Raw genomic sequence first — 25,572 nt, 5'->3', positions numbered from 1 at the left:
GTTTTATTGTGATGAACTCACAAATAAGGACATCACAAAGCTAGATTGAAGTAGCCGCTGGAAACAAACACTTACTTATTCCGAACACTGCATCCCAGTGAACTTTTCTGGTGTTCGGTGGCTGTTCTGAAGCTGTGGAGCCTCACTCATGGCTTTATATTTCCATTTTTAGTTGTATTTTTATGTGGTTATCTACCATAAAAAGAAAAAAAGTGACAGTTAAAACTAGAAAACAGTTAACTTTAAGTCCTCTCTTACGACTTTATCTGCCTCCCATTCTTTCCCATCAACTGACATAACCCTTTCCTGTTTCTTTTCTAAATGTTACAATAGGTACACACACATTTGTTTACACATAGGTCTGCACACATCTATTTTCCTACAAACTTTGAGTTTCATTTTCTTTCACATTGAATCAATTTAGACTTCATGTATGTACAAGATTATCACCATTCATTCATCTGTTGATGAACAACTATAATTTTATTTGTCCATTCTCTTTTAAACTAGAGGACCCTTTACTCATTGCTGATGGGAATGAAAACTAAGAAAGCTATTATAGACATCTTCTTGGAGATTTCTTTAGAAATTAAAAATAGATCTCATAGGCTCCAGTCATTTCACTCCTGGCACATACCCAGAAGACTTCATGCTCTACCAGAAGACACATACACCCCAATGTCTATTACTGCTTTAGTCACTATAGCAAGGAAATAGGACCAAATTAATCAATGTTTTAAATTTAGTTTTAGAAACCTGTGATGATTGTTTATCTATACCATACACTATTATGGTCTGTTTTTAGGTAAATTTAAAACTTGAGAGCACAGACCCACAGTAGGTTGGGGATTAGACCTGGTCTCCCAGGAGGCTTAACATGGGCCCAGGAAGTCATCACACACATGCTGTTGTTCTCTAGACTTGTCTAGGAAATCCCATCTTGTTTCTACTATTTGGCACTACTTGAGAAGGATTAGATTAGGGGGTGTGGCTTCTTGAAGGAAGTGTGTCACTCGGGGTGGGTTTTGAGGTTTCAAAAGCTCATCCCAGGCCCAGTCCCTCTGCCCCCTGCCTGAAGATCAGGATGTAGCTCTTGACTACTCTCCAGCACCATGTGTGCCACCATGCTGCCCATCAGGATGAAAACAGACTAAACCCCTGAAATTGTAAACAAGCCCCCAATTAAATGCTTTCTCTTATAAGAGTTACTTGGTGGTGGTGTCTCTTTGCAGCAATAGAATAGTGACTAAGACCAGGAAATAGTAACTAGCACCAATGCTTCTCAACAGAAAGTATTATAGAGTCTAGTTATGCCTCAGCAGTGCTTGAGATCATTTGCTGGTCTTTCTTGCAGAGGACATGAGTTTGTTTCCCAGCATCCATATGGAAATGTTCACAACTGTCTGTAATTACAGCTTTGGGAATCTGGTGCTTTCTTATGGTCTCAGTGGACACCTGCATTCATGTGGACACACACACACACACACACACTTCAAGTGGTTATCAATTGTTGAGTGCTTGTGAGTTAGGAATGGGGACATGTGCCCACTTTTTTCAGCTGCAGGAGCCCATGTGATTAGACATGTGCAGGCCCTGTGCGTGATCCTGTTGATTTAGAGGGCCTTGTTTCTTCGATGGCCTCCATCCACTCTGGGTTTTATACTTTTTCTACCTCCTCTTCAGCAGGGTTCCCTGAGTCCTGAGAGGAAGGATTTTTGCCTGTTTCTTAATATTGTGTTTTAGCTTATACTTTGCGTTGTTTAAAAATTACTATATAGTCAGTATGGAAGCGAGGGGATGGATGTGTGGCCAGAAGTCAGCCTTGGGCATTGTTCCTCAGGAGCATGTACCTGGTTTGTTTTATTTTGTTTTGGGTTTTTGTTGTTGTTATTGTTTAGTTAGTTGGTTTTTGTTTTGTTGTATTTGACAGGATTCTTGACTGAGACTAGGAACTCACCATTTAGGTTAGGATGAACATCAAGATAGCCTCCAGGGATCTGCCTGTCTTCATCTCCTTCCCCCCCGACACCCCAGTGCTGGGATATTATGAGCACATGCTGTTATTCTTCTCTTTTTATGTGGCTTCTAGGGATCAAACTCAGGGCCTCATGCTGGGCAGCAAACACTATTAAATGAGCTATCTCCCCAACCTTGATTTATTTTTAATATTCTCTTTATAACTATAAATTATTTGTAGCCATAAATTCATATAATACTTTCTCTGAGAATGAAGCCATAATTTCTTCACAAATTGGTATAATAGCCTATTTTACTGGCTTGTGAGAATTTGTTAAAATAATCTATATTAATCATTTATTGACCTGCTTAGAATGTGGTGAGCTTGTTTAAATGTTGGCTTTTAAACAGAAAAAGAAGGTTGAAAAGAAAACTGGGAACGTAAAACTCTCATCTCCTAGGTCTGGTGTGTTCTCTATGGGAGCCCCTCACAACCATACCCAGTGCCTATATCCAATAGCCTTTTGTTTTCTTTTTCCACTAAATTATTTATTTATTCACTTTACATCCTTATCACTGCCACCCTCCTCCCAATCCTCTTCTTACATAGTACCTCCCCCATCTCCCTTGCTCCTCTCTGAGAGAGTGGTGGCTCCTCCTGGGTATCTCCCACCCCAATCCTGACACATCAAGTCTCTCCAGGGTTAGGTGTATCCTCTCTCACTGAGGCCAGACAAGGTTGCCCAATTAGGAGAACAGGATCCACAGAGAGGCAACAGCTTTAGGGACAGCCCCTGCACAGGTGATTGAAATCTACATGAAGACCAAGCTGCACATCTATTACATATATTCAGGGGCCCTAGGTCCAACCAGTATATGATCTTTGGTTGGTGCTTCATTCTCTGAGAGCCCCCAGTGACCCGGGTTAGTTGAATTTGTTGGCCTTACTGTGGGGTTCTTATCCCTTCTGGAGCTCTCAATCCTTCCCCCAACCCTTCCATAAGTTCTGTGCAATGTTTGGCTTGGGGGATCTCTGCATCTGTTTCAGCCAGATGCTGGGTGGAGCCTTTCAGAGAACAGTTATGCTAGACTCCTATCTGCAAGCAAAACAGAGTATCATTAACAATGTCAGGGATTGGTGCTTGTCCTTGGGATGTGTCTGAAGTTGGACCAGTTATTGGTTGGCTGTTCCCTCAGTCTGCTCCATTTTTGTTCCAGCATTTCTTGTAGATAGGACAAATTTTTGTTCAAAATTTTGTGGATGGGTTGCTGTCTTATCCCTCCACCGGTGGAGAGGGGTGTCCTACCTGGATACAGGAGGTGGCCACTTCAGGTTCTAAATACCAGCTGTTAGAAGTCTCAGCTAAATTCACCCCCATAGACTTCTGGGATCCTCCCTCCATCACAGATTTCTGGCATGTCCCTCCCTCTTCTGGCTTAGAATAGAAAGATCATTTCTACATCTAATCTGTCTTAGAATGAAAGAATGGCAGGGAGAGAATGGTAAGATTTTTATAATAGACAAGGGTTGGTAGGTGTGGCCTTGGATATTTCAGTGTTTTTTTTGTATTGTTTTGTTTTGTTTTATTTTGTTTTGTTTCCTTCTCTTCTGAAACAGGGTCTCAGGTATACCATGTTGACTTCTACCTGGCTTGCCAGGTTATCCTTGAGCTCAGAGAATCCTGCTTCCACTTTCCAAAAGCTAGGCTTACAACCGGGGCTTGCAAGGACTGTGAGGGCAGGGCCAGTCACTGACAGAGATGGGTTTTCTTATGTTGAGGCGAGTATATCCCCCAGTATAGCTATAACCATTTTCTTCCATCTCTGCTACCTATTTCAAATTGTTGTTGTAATATGCCTGCTAATCACTGACACAAAAAAATAACTTGAGTAGAGCAAGGTAGGACAGAGTGATTACATCCTGCTATATTCTGTATGACATCTGTTATTCTTACAACTTTCCAAAATGACTGACATATAACCCATCAAATTAAGGGTCAATATGCATTGTTCTATCTAAAATCACCTGATCAGAACTGACCACTGGACAGTACTTCCTGCAGCTTTATATGAGATACTTGTGGGTTTTTTGTTTTGTTTTGTTTTGTTTTTTTTTTTTTTTTGCTTTATAAGTTGGCAAAGATGTTTGTGGCAATGCCTCAGTCCCCAAAGTCTGAACTATGGTTCTGATCAATAGTGTGTGCACTCAATCAACCATCAGGGTTTGACATTTATAGGATTTTGTGTGGTTTGTGGGTTGAATCAGGAATCAGAATACAAGATGCTAGGCACTTGTTCTGTCAACCAAGCGATGTCTATAGCATTGTCCTACACACTGTGCCTGCCCCTCACCACTACTGACTATTTTATTGTTAAGAAAGAATCCCATGGTATAGCTCAGAGAGGCCTGTGAGGAAACCTGTTTTGGTGACTTTGGCACTGAGAGGAGAGCCCCTCACCCAGGCTAAGGCCTTTTTCATTGGTGGCTACAATATTGATCTTCCTCTGTCAACAGATCTCCAGAGTGTTGTGAGCACATGGTAACTGCACCTCTCCCTCTAAGGCCCCTTGGGGTAACATTCAAATGCTAAGCACACAGCTTCATGAGTGCACCCCCTAATGCACACTAATTTTGCCTCCTGCCCTTCAGGCTCTTCCAGGATGTGATTTCAAGCATCTCTACATGATGAGTCAGGAGATCTTTCCTCCTCCACATTCTTCCTGATGTGATTTTCAGCAGGTTTAATGGCTAATATTGCTGAATTATGAAAGCTTGAGGTAGGATGAGACATTCTTGGGCAAGGTCTGAAGGGAAACAGTCAGTTAAATTCAGAAAAAAAAATGACTTAGGTGTTTCTGATCAAGTCTAGAGCAAACTCTGGCTTTGGAAAGTGGAGGTGCCCAATGTCTGTGACCCAGGAAACACTCTTGAAAGGATGCCTCAGCTTCCTAACTGTACAGGGAGAAAATTAGCAGGGAGGCAAAGGGTGTTCCCCATGACATCAGCAGCCCCTTCTTTGGACATTCCATTGTGTCCTAGAGAGTTCTTGGCATCCCTTGTGATGTCACCAGTGTTGTAGTGACAACAAGTGCACTGAGCACTCTCAGTTTCTACAGCATATGTCCCTAGACATGATTTCCCGACTGAGGAGACTTTTTGGAAGAACAGAGGTGGAGGTGACAGAAACTAGAGAGAGGCAGAAAGTAGCTGGACTTTCATCTGAGAGTAATGAAGGACGAAGAAGGTGGTCTTGGGGAATGTGGAGTAAGTCCTGGGAAGGGGATGTTGAGCTTCCTGTCTGGGGTGGCCTGAGCTGACCTTCCTAGCAATTTGGGCACAGAAACTGACTTCACTGGGAAGCAAAAGAATTTCCATGATTATCACAATACTTAAACATCAAGGATTTCAGAACATGACTTTCTCCATCCCTTAAGGCAGGTGATGGCAAGGCCAAAGCAGGTATTTTCAAATACCAAATCTTTAATTTGATTGGGTTTTGTGGGTGTAACATGGGGACAAAATGAGACCATCAAGAGTCACAGAGGGTCTAACCTATGCCAGTATATGTAAGGGCATCCCTGCACTTCACTTCCATGGCATTTTTTTTTTAAGCTTCAGTGGGTATCTGACAGTAGTACCAGGGAAAGAATTGTGCTCCCGGTCATGGTCTTATGTTCTCAGAACTCCTCTGACCTCCTCTCCCTGACAGTACCCACCTTAGATATCTTTATCACCCATTGTGGGTGGCAGGTATTTCTGTCCTGTAACCACATACCTTTCAGTGTTGATACACTCAGACAATGAACCCTATTGCCATCTCTGGGGTGTTTGGTGTTTCAGTAGGAGGAATTGCCACTCTGTTGACCATGGTCTCACTCTGCATGAATTTTAGTCCAAAGTACTGGGCCTTGACTAACAGGGTAGGACATCTGACCATCTCCTATCACTCGAGTTCTTTGGGTTACTTAATTTTCTATCTGACTTGTGAAACCACAAGACTGAGGGATCTAAAGCCAAGTTGCGCCTTGTAAAACTGACAGTGGTGGAAAAGCTATCTCTGTGGTCATCAGGAGCATGTGTAGGGAGACAGAGGAAACACCTGGGTGCTTTCATCTCCTGGTCTCTATAGAATGATGGGAGAGCTGAGATTCACTTAGGAGGCATCTAATGCCTGGACCAAACTGTTTGTGGTGTCACTGGTTTCCAGGCATGCTCTCCTTCTCTTAGAGCTGAGGGTGTTCTCCCTGGACTCTCTGCATTCTCTTGGGGCAATTTACTTATGTTCTTCTGCCTACAGTGGCTGGCAGACAGTCATCATCCCCTGCAACTGTCCTAAGCAAGAAAGAGGCCAAGAAGGAGGAAAAGAGGCTGACCAAAGAGCTGGAGCTCAGTACCCAGGAGAGAAACGAGCTGAGAGACCGCTTGATCTATGTCACAGAGGGATCCATGAACAAGAGGTACTCATTGTTCCAAACACTTTGGTGTCAGTTTGACATCTGCAATGTCACCCTCATCTTATCCTTTTAAGGTTGTGAGTTCTGGGAAGCAGTACCTCCACAGAGTCCCTGTGCACAACTTTATGTCCCTAAGTGCTTCTTAGAGGAGAGGCTGAACCTGAAGCTTGGTCAGGAGCGAGAAGGGAAACGGACTCTTTTGCTTCCTCCAGTTGAACTGTTGAACTTGTGGTCTGAGTAAAGAATTCTGGATGGAGGCAGTGGCTAGTGAGTGTCCAGCATGCATTTGGAAAGTCTTTGACAGATGCAGTGAGTTTGTGGTGACGCTTTGTACTTACCTGGCTCTTAATTTTGGGCTGGAAGGTCCTAGCAGCAGCTGGTCCCACACTGTTCATCTCAGTGCTTGACTAGAAGGCCTGAAGCTTATGCCTGTTCCTCTTTGTCTGTGTGCCTTATACTCTGAGTCAGTAATGCTGCATGAATTTCTTCTTATTCTGATTGTTCTCTGTCCAATGCTGTATCTCTCTTTCTCATTCTCTGATTCTGTTTCCTTTTCCTTGTCTGTGTGCTTGTGTGTGTACACATGCATATGGATGTGCAGACATAGGGTAGGTATATATTTCCTTCCACTCTTTGGGAACTAGGGTTCTGTGTTTTCTCCTGTGGATTTACCTGTATAACAGTTTAAAGGTGATGTGAGTCCTGAGGTCTGGGAGCCCCTACTGTAAACAGCACTGTTCATTGCCTGTGTGGTGCCATTTGTCTGTACATTTGTATCTCTTTGGCAGACTAGAAAACTGTGTTTATGTCTGGTCTCCAGAATTATGTGTAATGAATATCTCTATACTATTATTTATCCAGGATTTAGAGTCCCTGTTTTGAAAGTAAGAAATATATAATCACAGGTTTCTGGTGGTCAAGGACCTGTGGCCTAGTCTCTTTAAAGGATAAGCTGCTAGACCTCCAGTTCAGGCCAGCTGAGTGAACAGAGGGAGCCAGGGTACCCTCCATCTGGATGCCAAACTTCTGCTGTCCAGGATAACAAGTTTCCAAAGCTGGAGAAGATGCAAGTATGTATAAGTAAGAAATTGGCCTTCCAGGATTGGGGTAGGACAGGACCCAGGCTGAGTTCATGTGTTACTAAAAGCCATGTTCATGGAGTTCTGTCTTCCTGGGGCCAGACCCTATTACAGGCCAAATCCACTGTATGAAAAATTGAAGTTAAAGGAGAAGATGGTCATGTCATTTCTGAACAAATTAGAGACGGAGAACATTGACTGCTGTGAGAACTTCCAGGAGCACAAGAAGGAGATTAACTTCTATAGGTAAGTACAGGTCATGGAGGCTACCAGTTCTGCAGTGGCCATTTCTGCATTCCTTTGATTCTGGAATGGAGAGTCTGCAGGTCTGGTCTCTCCCTTCGGCTTCTTAACCATCAGTGTACCTTGGGCCTTTTGGATTCAGTTTTCTTCAATCTGTACGAGAAAGTTAGCCCTCCCAGGGTGATCCAGGCATCCTGAGGAGCGTCTAAGATAACAAAATGAGAGGGTTCTTTTGCAGTCCTGGACCTCTGGGGCTCAGGCAGGGTTTTACAGATGTGAGTGTGATGGAACACATGGATATAATGCCCTCCCCTTAGTTCTCCTGACCTCCACTGAGGGTATTTGCACCCTACTAACTGAAGTTGCTGCAATACACTAGGCTGTCATGGAGATACCTCTTTCTTTGGGAGAGACATGGAGCCTTATTGGAGTTTGGGCTGCAGACATGATTAGTTCTTACCTGCATTGGCTGCTTGCTGTTTGTGCAGCTGTCATGGATATATTGAAATGTATTGTACTAGGTCTTCAGGGGAACCTGGATCCTGGTGGGGTAATGGAACCTATAAGTAGGAATGGCAGGAGGAGGCTGCAGGATCTTAATATGCAGAGTGTGTTTCCAGAAACCTGCACAGTCGGCTCCTGTTGCAGTCGTCTGTTGTAAAGAAGTCATTGGTCCAAGTGAAGCAGGATTACAAGGAAGTGCAGGCTGATTGGTACCTCCTCCAACAGTACTTGACTGAGATGAACCTGACTGTTGAAGATGAACAGAAGACCAGCAACCTCCAGAAACAGCAACATCAGGTAGGGACAAGCAGCTTATTCAGACTAACACTGTCTGTTATCATTTGCCTGTTGGATCCATCTTTGCATTCATCCACCATCTTTTAAATCCACACTCCCAACCAGCCACCCACTTCATGGAATATAGTTGTTCATTACTTTGTCTATGCACAAGTATTCTGGGAACTTCAGCTCTTGGGAGACACTGAATTATTGGCAAGTGTACCTTGCTACTACTCTGTTTGAAGCTGCAGTCTAGAAAGGGTAACAGATGAATGACAGGTCACACTCTGGCATGTCCTCATGATAGGAGGGTTGCTAAGCAGAGTTTTGAGAAAGTTCTATGTCTTGTGAGAGGAGTTGTGCAGGGATCACGCGACCTCCCAGGTAGGCATCACATTGCAGGGAGTAAAGCCAAATGCAAATATCAAATGAGAGCTTCTCACTGTCAGTGGTCTGGGTGGCATGTGTCCTTCTCTTTTCTCCTGCAGCCCAATGAGGTCTCTTCCCATTGGCCAGGTCTTGGTTTGCACTGATAGAAGTCTGAGTGGCAGCTTGTCAGCCCATGTGTTTGTGAGCTTTGTTGATATTTTGCCCTGCTTGCAGATTTAGCAGCAAGGGTTTCAGTTAAAAGATCAATGTTGAAGTCTAGTTAAGGTGGTGGGAGGCAGCAGCTGACATCTGACATGCATGTCTCTACCAAGCCTGTGTCTTAATAACTGCCTTCCTCTCCCAGGTCTCAGAAGCTGCAAGATAGCTGGAATTAGCCACATCCCAGGAAAAGAGCCTCCTGCAGAATGAGTTGCCACCTCAGGAGCCTCCCCCCCCCCCCCCGAGCTCTTTCCTCAACAGCCACAGACTTCTTTGGATGAATCTCCTTCCTCATAGATCATTTCCACAGTGTGAATGGGCCCAAACTATGTAGCCAGTGAGACAGCCAGGCTGATTCAGGGTCTTTTTCTCTTTCCTGTGTGACCCCTTGAGAGAGAACTGAGGTGACTGCAGTACCAGCAAGTGCTCAAGAGGGGAAACTGGCTGTAGTCTGTGCTGCTAAATGTGCAGTGAGGGAATGTCACTTCACAATTTTTTCTGTTAGAGTTTTCGTTGAAATTTTCTTTTGCATGGTTTTGTTTTTTCTTATGTTATTGAGATATTACATGTTCTTGTTATTGATTTTGATTTTGCTAATGATATTCACAGTTTATATTAACCTTCATATTAAAACTTGTTTTGTAAAATTTATTTCTTATGAATAAAAAGTTGATCTGTAACTCTTGACTCTTATTTTTAATTTTATTTAACCTTTCTGTTACACTCCATGTTTTATCCCTCTCCATGTTCACCCTCTCATGGTTTAACGTACTCTTCTGCTCCCCATCTGTCTCCCCGTAAAGGTCCCCAACCTCCCTCCTAAACCCCTACTCCACCAATCCTCCCCATTCTTTGGAGTACTTTGAGGGTTAGGTGCACCTTCTCTGACTCAATCCAGACCTGGCAGTCCACTTTCTGTATATGTGTTGGGGGCCTCACATCAGCTTGTTTATACTGGCCGATTGGTGGTCCAATGTCTGAGAGATCTCTGGGGTCCAGGTTATTTGAGACTGCTGGTCCTCCTACAAGGTTACCCTACTCCTCAGCTTCTTCTAGCTTTTCACTAAGTCAACTACAGGGGTCAGCAGCTTCTGTTCACTGGTTGTGTGTAAATATCTGCAACTGAGACTTCCAGGTGCTTGTTTGGTCTTTCAGAGGGCAGTCATGGTAGACCCCTTTTTGTGAGCACTCTATACCCACAGTAATAGTGTCAGCTCTCTGGTCCTCCTCTTCAGCTGGGGCCCCCTTTTGGTTGTTGCTGGACCTTCAGCCAGACTGATGAGCATCTCAGGCTAGAACCCTGTCAGTGCTGCCTGGCTCTGGATTGATGGTTGTCTCCCGATTTCTCCTTGCCTGCACCTGCCTATGTTGCCCCATTCAGAAGATTTCTGTCTAAGGCTCATTTCTAACCACAGTCCATTGTAACAGGCAGGGTTTCTTGTCTGCAGCTTGCTTCCCACCACTGATTCCAATCTAGCCCTACACAGAACAAGGTCCTTTCAGGATTGCTTTTTATAGGGTGCTTTAGATTCTTTTTTCCCTCTTAGATAATTTCTTAATTTACATTTCAAATATTATCCCCATTCCAGTTTGCCCACCCACCACAAAATCCCCACATACTATCTGTCCTTCCCCTGCTTCTATGAGGGTTTTCCCACCTTCCCACCCACGCCAGCCTACCCTTCCTGCCACTCCCCTACACTGGGGCATCGAGCCTTCAAAGGACCAAAGGCCAATCCTATTGATATCCCACAAGAGCATCTTCTGCTACATCTGAGGCTGGAGTCATGAGTCCTTCCACGTGTACTTTTTGGTTGGTGCTTTAGTCCCTGGGAGCACTGTTTGTGTGTGTGTGTGTGTGTGTGTGTGTGTGTGTGGCTGTGGGTGTTCTGGTTGATTAATATTCTTGTTCTTCCTATGGGGTTGAGATCCCCTTCAAGCTCCTTCAGTCCTGTGTTATACTCTTCACTGGTCAGATGTTCTCAGACCACAACACTGAGCTTACACATTTCCTCTCTCTTCTCTGCCACCTACTGAGGCACGTGAGACACAACTGCCACCCTGCCAATGATCTAGGGGCAGACAATGTCAGTAATTTTAATCATTAAATGTCAGTGGAATTCTGGTCTTTATGATTGAAGAGTAAAACAACAAAACCAAAAACTACAACAACAACAACAACAACAAAACAGCTAAATATTATTTTCAAAGTAAAGACTTATTACCAAAGAATAATTAGCCAATCTTTTATCAAATCTTAAGCTAGACCAGGTGATTCCTAAGCTCTGGCCATGTAGTGAAGACTCATCAACAGAAAACATAGTTTGACAAGACTACAGAGCAATTGTCTCCAATAGTAGGAATTAATCAATACTGCTTAGTATTACTTAATCCTAACATCTTAAAGTTTGGAAAATGCTTTCTTTTTTTTTTCTTTTTTCTTTTTTTTTTTTATTGGATGATTTATTTACATTTCCTATGTTGTCCCCTTACCCCATCCCCCACCACCCCTTCGGAACCCCCAATCCCCTCGCCCCTCCTCCTTCTTCTCTGTGGATGTAACCTCTATCTACACCCCCCCCCACTCCCACCTCCCCACCCTCAAAATTCCCACCCCCTGGGGCATCCAGCCTTCATGAGGTCAAGGTTCTCTTCTTCCACCTATGCCCAGCAGGGCCCTCCACTTTTACATATTCAGCTGAAGCCCTGGATCCCCCCCTAAGTGCTCCCAGGCTGGTGGTTTAGACCCTGGGAGCTGTGGTTGGTTGGTATTGTTGCTCTCCTCATGGTGCCACAAACCCTTTCAGCTCCTTCAGTCTTCACTCTAACTCCTCTATTGAGAACCCCATGATCAGTTCAATGGCTAGTTGTGAGCATCTGCCTCTGAATATGTCTGACTCTTGAAGGCCTCTGAGGAGATATCCATATCAGGCTCTTATCAGCATGCACTTCCTGTCTTCCACATCAGCATCTACCTTTGGTGATTGCACATGGGATAGATACTCAGGTGGAGTGGTCTTGAGACGGCCCCTCCTTCAGTTTCTGTCCCTCACTTTGTCTCCATATTTGCTCCCTTGAGTATTTTGTTGCTCCTTCTAAGAAGGACCGAATCACCCTCACTTGGTCTTCCTTCTTTATGGGCTTCATGTGGCCTGTGAGTTGCATCTTGGGCATTTCAAGGTTCTAGAATGGAAAATGCTTTCAAATAATGAAAGTAATTCAAATTCTCTGAAGAATATTATTGGAAGTTTTTTGTGGATGGTATTGAACTTGTACAGATGACTTTGAATTTTATAGTCATTTCAAAGTATTAATTCAGACAATCTCTGACAGCAGGAGACCACTGCATCTTCTTTGGTCTTCTAAAATATATTTTATTTCATTGCCTTTAAAATTCACTATAGTGGATGTGCATTCCTTGTTTTATTCTGACTACTAGGTTGTTCTTCAACATACCCACTCCTTATCTCATATTAATTTTCATAAAATTCTTACTCATTATATAATATCATCCCAGTAATTCTCCATATACCTATCTATTTAAAATGGAGAAATTTCTAGTAATGGTCAAAATCCTTTCGGTACCCAAAATTCCAAATCATTTGGAGTTGCCTTTATAAGTAATGATTAGGTCAGATACTCACTGAAGTCTAGGGAGGGAAAGAAAATGAAGAGAAACAGACAACATACACAACTTGCGAGGTATTAATATATCTTTTTGGCAGTTGCTAGGATATTTTTCTTTTGTTGAAAATCGATTCTTTTCTCATACCATGTATCCTGATTATAGCTTGCCCTACCTTCCCCCATCAGTTCCTCCCCACCTCCTCTACCTTCCTGATCCATCCCTTTCTGCCACCTATGAGAAAAGAACAGACTTCAAAGAATGAGCTTCCAAACGTGACAAAATAAGATATAGTAAGATGAAGAAAAAGGTATGATACTGAAGTTGAACACACTAACCCAACAGGAGAAAAAAGGTTTCTATATCAGGCACAAGAGTCAGTGACACACTTGTTCAGTGTCTCATAAAAATGTTAAGCTAATAGCGAAAACAAAGATGCAGAAGACCTGGTGTAGGCCCATGTTGGCCATGTACTTGAGTTTCAGTCTGGATGAGCTCCTATGGCCATTGCTTAGTTAATTCAGAATGCCTAGTTCCCGAGGTGTCCTTTGTCCCCTTTTATAATCACTGTGCCTCCTGTTCTACAGGAGTATCTTATGGAGGTGACTGAAGCCTGGAGGGAAACAGTGACAGCCATGGGGAGAGGATCAGTGGTAGGAAAACATCAGGGAAGAAGTTGAGTTAAGTTGTGAGGGCTAGATGAAACACTGCCCCAGCAAAAAGCCAACAGCATAAACTATATAGATGTCTCTGTGTCACTATTAGCAAAAGTCCAGCAGGACATCAAAAGCCTTGCTATAATCCCTGAGCTCTGAGTAGAAGGAAGTGATAGAGAAAATCTCTGCAAAATGTCTGGTTGTGTGTCTCTGCATCTGTTCACATCTGCTACTAGAGGAACACTTCTGATGATGAATAGATAGGACACTGATATTTGCTCATAACTGAATTTCTTTAGGAATTATTTGAGTTTCTTTTTTTAAAGATCACCAATGTTTTTTTCTACTCCAGGTCTCTAGGCTACCTAGTCTCTGATTCTTAGTTCCCCAAGTATTGTTAGAAATGGGTTCGATCTAGTAGAATAGGCTGTAAGTTAAAACAGTCATTGGTTGGCTACTCCCAAAAATTCTGGGTCACCATTTTGCCTAGGCAAAACATACTGTAGGTCAAAGATTTTGTTACTGAGTTGGATGTTTCTCTTTTAATAGCCTGCAGGATATCATCCCTCACAAAAACTCTAGAATTTAGGGAAAAACCTCCATATAGGCAAGAGCTGCCTTCTCCATGTTCAGTGAATTGTGTGGTTGTTGTCATCAGCGATGGGCCCACTGTCAGTTTGCAGATAGCATCCCTCTGTCTCAGCACCAGCCTGAGGTGTTGGATGATCTCCACGGGACTCTCTTGCCAAAAACTCAAATAAATGCAACTAAGTTCGGCCACTGCATGCTTTTCATGACTAGAAGAGATGACAGTTGAGACTCTGTATTTTCCCCAATACTAAAACTCCTCATCAGTAACACCATCATACTGTAAAGAAATTTTCCAGTGTATTAGGATGGTTTACAATCCCCCAGATGGTTCCCCAGTTCTAGGTTTCTCCACTCCATCTCACCACTTGCATCCTCCTCCTTCTCCATCACTTCTCCACCTGTCCCTGCTCAGCTGACAAAATCTACTTACCTTCTTCCAACCAGTAAAAACCACAAGACCTTCTACACCTCTGTTTCTCAACTTTCCTAATGCTGTGACCATTTCTGTAATATAGTCACTTATGTTGTGGTAACTGCCATCGTTAAAATTGTTTTATTCTTACTTCTTAGCTGTAGTTTTGCTACTGTTAGGAATTATAATGGAAATAGCTCATACACAGGATATCTGATATGCAATCACTGTGAACTCACCATTTAACCTCAGTGTGGTATGTCTGTAGAAGTAAATATTTGAGGGTGTGGTCTATATCCCCTTGTTTCCAAATAACTGCAGTGCAATTTTATGTCTGTTATAATACATTTTAACTCTCAGATTCAATACTCAGACGATATGAAGCCCAAGAAGAAGGAATATCAAAATGTGTATATCTCATTGCTTCTTAGGAGAGTGAGCAAAGTGCTCACATGAGGAAATATGAAGACAACATGTGGAGCAGAGACTGAAGGCAAGGCTGTTCAGAGACCGCTCCACCTGGAGATCCATTCCTTAAACCTGGACACTATTGTGGATGCTGGGAAGTGCTTGCCGACAGAGGCCTGATATAGATGTCTCCTGAGAGGCTCTGCCAGAGCCTGACAAATACTGAAGTGGTTGCTCTCAGTCAAACATTGAACTGAGTGCTGGTTCCCAGGTGGAAGTATTGGAGAAGGGACTGAAGCAGCTGAGGGGGTTTGCAGCCCCATGGAGGGATCAACAGTGTCACCTGGCCAGACCCCATGGAGCTCCCAGGAACTGGAAGACCAACCAAAAATGATACACATGGAGGGATCCATGACTCTAGCCACATTTGTAGCAGAGGGTGGCATTGTTGGCCATAATTGGAGGAGAAGCCCCTTGGGCCTGGGTGTTTTTGATGCCCCAGTGTAAAGGAATGCAAGAGAGGGAAGACTGAAGTGGGTGTGTGGGTTGGGGAGCACCCTCATAGAATGAGAGGGAGGTTGGATGATATGGGAGTCTGAATGGGAGACCTGGTAAGGGAAAAATATTTCAAATGGAAATAAAGAATATATCCAATAAAAAATAAAATAATATAAAAAATATACAAAAAATTAAAAGACTCGGGGACTTGGAATTTTTTTATTATCAAGCTGCAAGGACTAATACCTTAATAACCTCTATCTTTTCTTTTTGTCACTCAACCAAACTGCTAATAGTCAAGTTGCCAATTACATGCTCACTCTGATCTATAGTTGCCCTCTCATCTTGCCCTCATGGAAATTCTCCCTTTTCTCTTCATGTGACTTCTCTACAGTATTCTCCTCCTAGAGATCCTTCTCTCTTACACCCCCATGTCTTCTGGGACCCCTGGAACTCCAATCCAATCCTGAACTGATTTTGGAGCTCCCACTCTATTCTGTTTTGTCCAGTAAATAGACGGATCAATTGTTTTACTAACCAATCAAGTGTGATGGAAAATAATTTTTATCAAACAGAAAGTCTGCATCCAGATGTTGGGGCATAGAAAAGAGTCTCTGAATACACAGAGCAGAAAAGAATCCCCCAAATTAATTTTCAGACACTTGAGAATCTTCTCTTGAGAGCTCCCTGTTTAGAAGGTTACCCCATTTTCAACAGAATGACTTGTTCTTTCATACAAAGCTTCTTGAGTTCTCTATATATTCTGAATACAAGCATTCTGTTTCTCTCTCAAGAGTTGATAAAAATCTTACCCTATCCTGAAGGATACTGCTTTATCCAACTGAGGATGTCCTTACAGAAGCTTTTCTGTCTCATGGGGTACTATTTATTGACTCTAGTTCTGAGTGCCTGAGCTCTCCATGCTGTGTTCAAAAATTCTCCTGTGCCAATGAGTTAAAGGCTATTCCCCAACTACTCATCGAGCAGATCCAGTGCATCAGTCTTTATGTTGAAATCTTTAATCCATGAGCATCAGAGGTTTTCCATCTTCTGATAGCTTTGTCAATTGCTTGGTTCAAAGATGAAGGTTTTGTTTTGTTTTGTTTTTATCATATAAGTCTTTTGCTGGCTTGGTTTGATTTTTCCCAGGATATTTTACATTATTTGAGGCTATTGTGAAAGGTGTTGTTTCCTTGATTTCTTAGTTCATTTGTCATTTGAATATAGGAGAGCTAGTGATTATTATTTTGCTTTTATTTTCCTAGAATTCTCCAAGTATTTTTAAGCCATAGGTGCTCCCTGGTGAACTTTTATTGGGTCACTTATGCACACTATCATATCATCTTCAAATGATGAAACACTGATTCATTCCTGAGTTCACATTTGTTCAATTTCCATGAGCGTATAGACTTTCTGTTGTCTGTCATACACAGCTGTATAGAGTGGTGATCTTATAAAATTCAGGAAATGATGTAAATTTTTTTTATCTGTTGAGACTTGTTTTTTTTTTTTTTTCTGATTACGAGGTCAATTTTTGCAAAAGTTCCACCAGGTGAATAGAAGATGCTATATTCTTTGTGTAGTTTTGTTAAAACTTTTGGTAATATCTGTTTAGGGCTTTGGTTTATAACCTTTCTTGTATCCAGTATTTCTGGTTTTAGTCCTTCTCTAGATGACCTGTCCATTTTGAGATTGAAGTATTGAAGTATCCCAATTTTGTGTGTGAGTGTCCCTAGATGATTTAAGCAGTAGTACTGTTTCCTTTATAGAAATTTGTGTCCTTGTGCCTGGATCATAGTTGTGAAGAATTGAAATATCATGTTGACAAATGTTTCCTTTCATAAGTAAATAATTATCTTCCCAATTACTTATATTTAGTTCTATTTTCCAGCTTCTTTGGTTAGATATTAAAATGGCTACACCTTCATGTTCTTGGTAATCATCCCATTGTACTGCCCTCTCTTAAATGCTGGTGCCTTCTGCTGCAACTAGGCTTAACCAATATCCTCTCATAGGCCTTCCTCATTGTGCCAAACCTCATTTTCATTGCATGACCACTTCTGCACTAGGACAGCAACTGCAATTGAGACTTCACCTTCAACCATAACATTCTCAGTGTTCTCACAGTGTCAGTCCTCAGCTGCCTCCCATTTCACTTTCACACCTTCAAAACCACTACCACTGGGTCATTCTTACACATACAGAGGCTAGCTGTAGTACAAGTACATCCAAAACTATCTGTGGAACCCATTTTCTCTGTTCTCTGAGCAAACACTCCTAGAAGCTTTTACCCTCAATGGTTCTCATCTCCTCTTGATCACTGCTGGTTTCTTTGCTCTTGCTAAATAGCATCAATTGTTCTAGTAACCCCTTCTAGTCTTCACTCTAAAAGCTGAGCCATGTAGCTGAAGCTACCTAGTTCTGCTTCTTGATGGAACTAGAACATGCCCCCTTGTTCTTTTATATCATTACCTGATTTCTGTTTGAAGTGATTTCATTCACTGCCTAAGCTTGGCTGTCCTGAAAGTTGCTTGCAGACTGACCTTGAACTCAGAGATCTGCATGACTCTGTCTCCTGAATGCTGGGATTAAAGGTATGATCAAACATACCTGGAACAACGTTTTGTACACCTGGAACTCTCTCTGTTCTAGCCTGGTCTTGAATTCAGAGATCTCATTGCCTGTCTCCTGGTGTGTTCCACCAGGCCTGAAACAAAAGGCTTTCATGGCCACTATTCTTCAAGATCTGAATAAAAACCTGTTCTTCAAGCCTCAAGTTCTGGATGATTAGTGTGCCCTCTGATTCTGGACAGTTTTCCATTCCTGATTTAAAGTCTAAATTAAAACAGTAACCAGGTTATAGCACGAAATACGACATAGCTATTCCCTGTTCAACTGCAAATACAAATAACAAGCTTAGCTGTATGGGATCTTTCCATGAGATCATCACCCCCTTGATCTGGGTTATTCCTTTCAACATGGGAGTCAGCTATTTTCTCTTCCTAGTGCTCCTTTATTACTTGAACTCCATTTTTTTTTATTTTTCCACTAATAGCTTGCTAATCTTCATCAAGACACTCTTCATGAGAATAAACCAGAGCATGTAGTATTTGTTGGTCTTATGTTAGTCTTCTTTGTTAACATGCTTAATCTGATTTTGATCACACTAGCATTTGCCTCCTCAATCTCTCTTTCAAGGGCAAAAAGTAACCATTTTCTTCACTAAAATACCACAAACACTGATTCCACGCCATATACTAATGTCCTTCTCCTCTCAAATCTTTTGAGATAGGCTGTTACAATTTAAATCACTCTCATCATCAGTATCTTCTATATACCTACTAGGATGGCCCAAAAGCACACCTGAAAGCATTGCACCACACTCCAAATCCAAAGTACCCAACTCCACATTCTACCTAACAAACACAGGATCAGGTCTATTACAGCAATACCCCACGAATGATACCAACTTCTCTCATAGGATTTCCATTGGTGTGAATAGATAGTATGTCCAAACCTACTTTTAAACAGGACAACATGTAATTGGGGCTGGCTTACAGGTTCAGAGTTTCTAACCATTATCATCATGGCATGAAGCCTAGCACTATCCAGATGGGAATGACATTGTAGGAGCTGGTAGTTCTACATCTTGTGAATTCTAAATGGCTGTCTCAAGGGTAGCCAGAGGGAAGTCTCCGTACTTAACCCCATGGTGACACCCTTCAGCCAATAAAGCCAATTAATTTCAACAAGATCTCATCTCTTAATAGTGCCACTCCTTGGTCCATGCATACTAAAACAACCACCCCTAGGAGAGCAAAAACAATCAGGTGCAATAAAGAAACTTTATTCTTTGGACGTATCCTTATACATGGTTTTGAATTAAAATACAGAGCAATAGTAAAATATTATTTCCAATGCCCTTGCTGATCAATATGAAAACATCTGACATTTTGATTTTTCTTCAGCCTTTTAAAAATCACTTCTCCTACCTAATTAGCATCATAATTGTGAGATCCAATATCAGTTATATCTCTAATCCATTCACGTATCAGTTCTCATTTTGCATCTAATGTCTAATCCCCTTTTCACATTCTGAATCAGTAAATACAGAAGACAAACTTAGAATCCATAGTTTTCAGATTTTTAAATCTTAATAATATTCTAATTGGGACTGATGTCAATCCTTGCAAACAATCAGTAAAGGAATTCTTTGTGAGTTATATAATTTTACTAAGAGAATTGGACCTCTTTTTCTAAGAACTTATCTCATTTATCTGAAGCATTTAATGCTAAGAAATGACAGAGAAACTAGAGTTGATCATCCAGTACAATCTGGCTTTATAACTCAGTCTATTCACCTTTACCTAGCAATACATCCTGGGACATATCCATGCCACTTGCCCAATTTATTGTTTGGTAGTCATAGGTTCCTCTTTATGCAATTTTTATCATGAAACGGAAACAAGCTTCCAATATTGCTGTTGTGGCACATTTCCAGTCTTTTGGAATAATTCTGTTCTGAGTGTCATTGAATTTACCATCCGTTTGACATAGAATGAATACATACTACAGAAAGCAATGGCTTTCTTAAGTCTACTAAAGTCTAACATTCATTACAGGATTCCATGTAATATTTCCATAACCAGCAAAGTACTTTGTAGGGTGCTATGCCACAACTGGATGAACTAAGGTGGTTTTTCCAACAATCTTGAGCCCCCCCCACTTTCAGGTTCCTTATGGGATGGTGTGTTAGGCCCTTGTCAAAATTCTTCTGGCTGTGTCTGACTATTGACTATTGTTCTTATTCTTGTTTATATGTCACTCTAACATTCTTGTAAGGCTTTATCTTATGGATCCACTTTTCAATTGAGCTGGTACATTAAGCCATTATGGTTAATAAGAATAAAGTCAAAAATATCAATAAGAAATAATCATAATCAATATTGAACTAATTGCAGTGAAGTCCTTTAGCTTTTCATTTTCTGCTTTTTATTTTCATGATGACAGCATGACATTAACATGATCAGGCATAGTCCATGTCCTCAACTGATGCTCCAAAGATGGGGAACAGAGATTGTGTTTGTTACCTGAAATGAGCGGCTAAGCAATGGTGTTCAGCCTGCTCAGTGCCCATTTCACATCACTCTGTCCCTGCAGAGGATCACAAGGTGTGCACCCATCTGCCCCGGAGCAAGGTCTAGGACCACAAATGCAGGGAATCAGTGTTGATTTCCCACTATTCAGTGATGCTGGATTCTCCACCAATGCAACACACCCAGAGAAGATACAGATTTTCATAGGAATAGTATTATGCTTGAATTAGTCGATATTACTCAGCTATTCAGATATTGTTTCCCACTTTCAATTGTTCTTAATGTAGACCTAAGGAAAGTAAAACAAAGTCCTTAGAATAGAAACATAATTTCTACTTCTTCTGCATCTTCCCAGAATGAAAGACTGGCAGTTAGAGAATGGTTAAGTCCTTCATAATCCACAAGGATTGGTAGGTATGGCCTTGGATGTAGGGTGTGTTTCAGAGTCGTTTTTGGAAACAGGGTCTCATGTACCCCATGTTGTCCTCTAGTTGGAATTCTAGGTTAACCTTGAGATCAGAGATTCCTTCTTCCACTTTCCAATAGCTAGGCTTACAAGTGGGGCCTTCAAGGACTTTGAGGACAGCACTAGTCTCTGATAGAGATCTGTTTTCTAATGTTGAGGTGAGTATCCCCTAGTGTGCCTACAGCCATTTTTTTTCCATCTCTGCCACCTATTTCAGATTTTGCTTTAAAATGACTACTAAATGACACATAAAAATAAATTGAGCAGAGCAATGTATGTAAGGGTTATTACATCCTGTAATGCTTTGTATGACATTTGTTAATCATCAATTTTTCAAAAAGACTTACATAGGGCCCATCAAATTAAGGGTCCATATTTACTGTTGTATCTAATGTTGCCTGATCAGAACTAACAAGTGGAAAGTAACTTCTTGAACCTTCTTATGACCTACTTGTGTTTTTTTGTTTTCGTTTTTTTTTTCCTTTATAAGTTGACAAAGGTGTTTGGGGCTATGGCTCAGCCCCAAAAATATGTGCTCTGTTTCTGACCAATAGTGTATGCACTCAATAAACCATCAGGGTTTGACTGAGATTGGTGTTTGTGTAGTTTGTTGGGTGACTCGGGAAACAGAACACAGGATGCAAGGGACTTGCTTTGTCAACTCAGCTATGTCTGTAGTATTGTCCTACACACTGTGCTTGCCCCCCCACCACTACTGACTATTTTTTTTCAGAGAGGATCTCATGGTATAGCTCAGAGAGGCCTGTGAGGAATCCTGCTTTGGTGACTTTGACACTGAGAGGAGAACGCCACACACAGCCTGAGGGCTTTTTCATTGGTGGCTACAGTATTTGAGTTTTCTCTGTCAAGAGATCTCCAGACTGTTGTCAGGACCTGATGACTTCAATTCTCTCTCTTAAGGCCCCTGGGGTAACATTTATAATGTTAAGCACAAGGCTTCATGAATGCATCTCCTAATGACACTAACATTGCAACCTGCCCTGCAGGCTCATCCTGGATGTGATTTCAAGCACCTATACATGATGAGACAGGAGATCTTTCCTCCTCCAATTCTTCCTGATATGATTTCTCAGGAGTTTTTAATGGCTTATATTGCTGAATTATGAAGACATGAGGTAGGATGAGACATTTCTAGGCAGGGTTTGAAAAAAAAACTCAGTTAAATACAGAGGAATGACTTAGGTGTTTTCAATCAAATCTAGAGCAATCTATGGCTTTGGAAAGTGGAGGTGCCCAATGTCTGTGACCCAGGACTCACTCTTGAAAGGATGCCTCAGCTTTCTAACTGTACAGGGAGAAAATTAGCAGGGAGGCAAAGGGTGCTCCCCATGACATCAGCAGCCCCTTCTTTGGACATTCCATTGTGTCCTGGAGAGTTCTTGACATCCCTTGTGATGTCACCAATGTTGTAGTGACAACAAGTGCACTGATCTCTCTCAGTCAGTGTGTACAGCATATGTTCACAGACACGTTTGCCTGATTGAGAAGAGTTTTTGGATGAGGAGAGATGGATGTGACAGAAACTAGAGAGAGGCAGAAAGAAGCTGTCCTTTCATCTGAGAATAATGAAGGCCGAAAGAAATGGTCTTGGGGAATGTGGAGTAAGTCCTGGGAAGGGGATGTTGAGCTTCCTGTCAGGAGTGGTCTGAGTTGGCCTTTCTAGACCTTTGGGAACAGAAACTGGAGTCACTGGAAATCAAAAAACGTTCCATGATGATCACAATGCCTGACCATCAAGGATTTCAGAACATTAGTTTTTCCATCCCTAAAGGCAGGTGATGTCAAGGCCCAAACAGGTATTTTCAAACACCAAGTCTTTATTATGATTGAGTATTATGGTTGTTTCATATCGACAAAATGAGACCATAAAGAGTTACAGAGGGTCTAACCTATGCAAATTTAGTGAAGGGCATCACTGCACTTCACTCCCATGGCTTTTTTGTTTTTTTGTTTTTTGCTGTTTTGTTTTTTATTTTTAATTTTAGCTTCAGTGGCTATCTAACAGTTGTATCAGAGAAAGAATTGTGCTTCTGGCCATGATCTTATGTTCTCAGAACTCCTCTGACCTCCTCTCCCTGAAAGTACCCACTGTAGCTTTATTTATCACCCAGTGTGTGTGGCATGCATTTCTATACTGTAACCAAAACCTGTCAGTATTGATACACTCAGACAATGAAACTTATTGCCACTTCTGTGATGTTTGGTGTTTCAGTAGAGGGAATTTCTCAGTGTGTTGGCCATGGTGTCACCCTGCATGACTTTTTAATCCAAGTACTGCACCATGAGTAACAGGGTAGGAGATCTGAGCATCTTCAAGCATTCAAGTTTCTATGTGTAGTTAATGTGTTATATGCCTTGTGAAACCTCAGGACTGAGGTGTCTAATGCCAAATAGCACCCTGTAAAGGTGACAATACTTGTGGAGAAGCTATCTCTGTAGTCATCATGAGCATGTGTGGGGAGACAGAGGGAACACCTGGCTGCTTTCATCTCCTGGTCTCTATAGAGTGATGGGCGAGCTGAGATTCACTTAGGAGGCATCTCAAGGCTGGACCAAACTGTTTGTGGTGTCACTGATTTCCAGGCATGCTCTTCTCTTTAAGCTCAGGGTGTTCTCTTTAGACTCTCTGCATTCTCTTGGGGCTCTTTATTTATATTCTTCTGCCTAAAGTAGCTGGCAGATGGACATCATCACCTGCAACTGTCCTAAGCAAGAAAGAGGCCAAGAAGGAGGAAAAGAGGCTGACCAAAGAGCTGGAGCTCAGTACCCAGGAGAGAAACGAGCTGAGAGACCGCTTGATCTATGTCACAGAGGGATCCATGAACAAGAGGTACTCATTGCTCCAAACACTTTGGTGTCAGTCTGACATCTGCAATGTCACCCTCATCGTATCCTTTTAAGGTTGTGAGTTCTGGGAAGCAGTACCTCCACAGAATCCCTGTGCACAACTTTATGTCCCTAAGTGCTTCTTAGAGGAGAGGCTGAACCTGAAGCTTGGTCAGGAGCGAGAAGGGAAACGGACTCTTTTGCTTCCTATAGTTGAACTGTTGAACTTGTGGTCTGAGTAAAGAATCCTGAATGGAGGCAGTGGCTAGTGAATGCCCAGCAAGCATTTGGAAAATCCTTGACAGATTCAGTGAGTTTGTAGTGACACTTTTTACTTACTCAGAGCTTATATGAGGCCTGGATGGTCCTAGTCGCAGCTGGAGCAGCCTGGTCCCACACTGTTCATTGCAGTGCTTGACTAGAAGGCCTGAAGTTTTTGACTTTTCCTCTTTTTCTTTGTCCCTTCAATTCTGAGACAGTAATGCTGAATAAATTTCTTCTGATTCTGGTTGTGCTTTTTCCATTGCTGTATCTCTATCTTTCTCATTCTCATTCTCTGATTCTGTTTCCTTTTCCTTCTGTGTGTGCTTGCATGTATACTCATGCATATGGATGTGCAGACATACAGTAGGTATATATTTCCTTCCACTCTTTGGGACTAGGGTTCTGTGTTTTGTCTTGCGGATTTACCTGCATAACAGTTTAAAGGTGATGTGAGTCCTGAGGTCGGGGAGACCCTACTGAAAACAGCACTGTCCATTTCATATGTGGTTCCATTTGTCTGTACATTGTATCTCTTTGACAACTAGAAAACTGTGTTGATGTCTGGTCTCATCTGCAGAATTATGTGAAATGAATTTCTCTACACTATTAGTTATCCAGGATTTAGAGGCCCTGTTTTGAAAGTAGGAAATATATAATCACAGGTTTCTGGTGGGCAAAGACCTGTGGCCTAGTCTCTTTAGAGGATAAGCTGCTAGACCTCCAGTTCAGGCCAGCTGAGTGAACAGAGGGAGTCAGGGTATCCTCCATCTAGATGCCTAACTTCTGCTGTTCTGGGACAGGATAACAAGTTTCCAAAGCTGGAGAAGATGCAAGTATATAGAAGGAAGTAATTGGCCTTCCAGGATTGGGGTAGGACAGGACCCAGCCTGAGTTCATGTGTTCCTAAAAGCCCATGTTCATGGAGTTCTGTCTTCCTGGGGCCAGACCCTATCACAGGCCAAATCCACTGTATGAAAAATTGAAGTTAAAAGAGAAGATGATCATGTCATTTCTGAACAAATTAGAGACGGAGAACATTGACTCCTGTGAGAACTTCCAGGAGCACAAGAAGAAGATTAACTTCTATAGGTAAGTACAGGTCATGGAGGCTACCAGTTGTGGAATCACCATTTCTGCATTCCTTTGTGTCTAGATTAGAGTATCTGAAGGTGTATGTCTATCCCTTCTGCTTTTTACCCATCATTGTAACTTTGGTCTTTTGAATTCAGTTTTCCTAAGTCTGGAAGAGAATGTTACCCTTCCCAATGTTATCCAGGCATCTGCAGGAGCCTCAAGATTGAAAAGTGATTCAGCTCATGAGAGGGTTATTATGCAGTACTGGACCTCTGGGGATCAGGCAGGTTTTTACAGAGTTGAATGTGGTGGAACTAGGGATAAAATATCCTCCCCTTAGTTCTCCTGACCACCCTTTAGGGTATTTGCCCCCTACTACTTGATGTTGCCCCAATGCATTTGGTTGTCTCAGAGATACCTCTTTCTTTTGGACAGAAAGATGGAGATACTTTTTCTTTTTGGAGAGACGTGGAGCCTTAATAGTGTTTGGGCTGCAGACATGATTAGTTCTTACCTGCATTGGCTGCTTGC

The 25,572-nt window shown here is 42.0% G+C and overlaps 1 non-coding gene and 1 pseudogene across 1 annotated transcript; one reads left to right on the top strand and one right to left on the bottom strand.

The window, feature by feature from the left end:
- The first annotated feature begins 5,088 nt into the window (after window positions 1-5,088).
- Window positions 5,089-25,056, top strand: LOC114619243 (annotated as a pseudogene).
- On the bottom strand, window positions 11,057-11,187 carry LOC114619344. The gene has a single exon (XR_003711124.1). It is a non-coding gene; the product is annotated as a small nucleolar RNA SNORA17 (small nucleolar RNA).
- Window positions 25,057-25,572: the final 516 nt, after the last annotated feature.

The sequence above is a fragment of the Grammomys surdaster genome, unplaced genomic scaffold, assembly GCF_004785775.1.
Source record: "Grammomys surdaster isolate TR1022 unplaced genomic scaffold, NIH_TR_1.0 149, whole genome shotgun sequence".
NCBI lineage: Eukaryota > Metazoa > Chordata > Mammalia > Rodentia > Muridae > Grammomys > Grammomys surdaster.
This window is presented reverse-complemented; position numbering and strand designations above follow the sequence as displayed.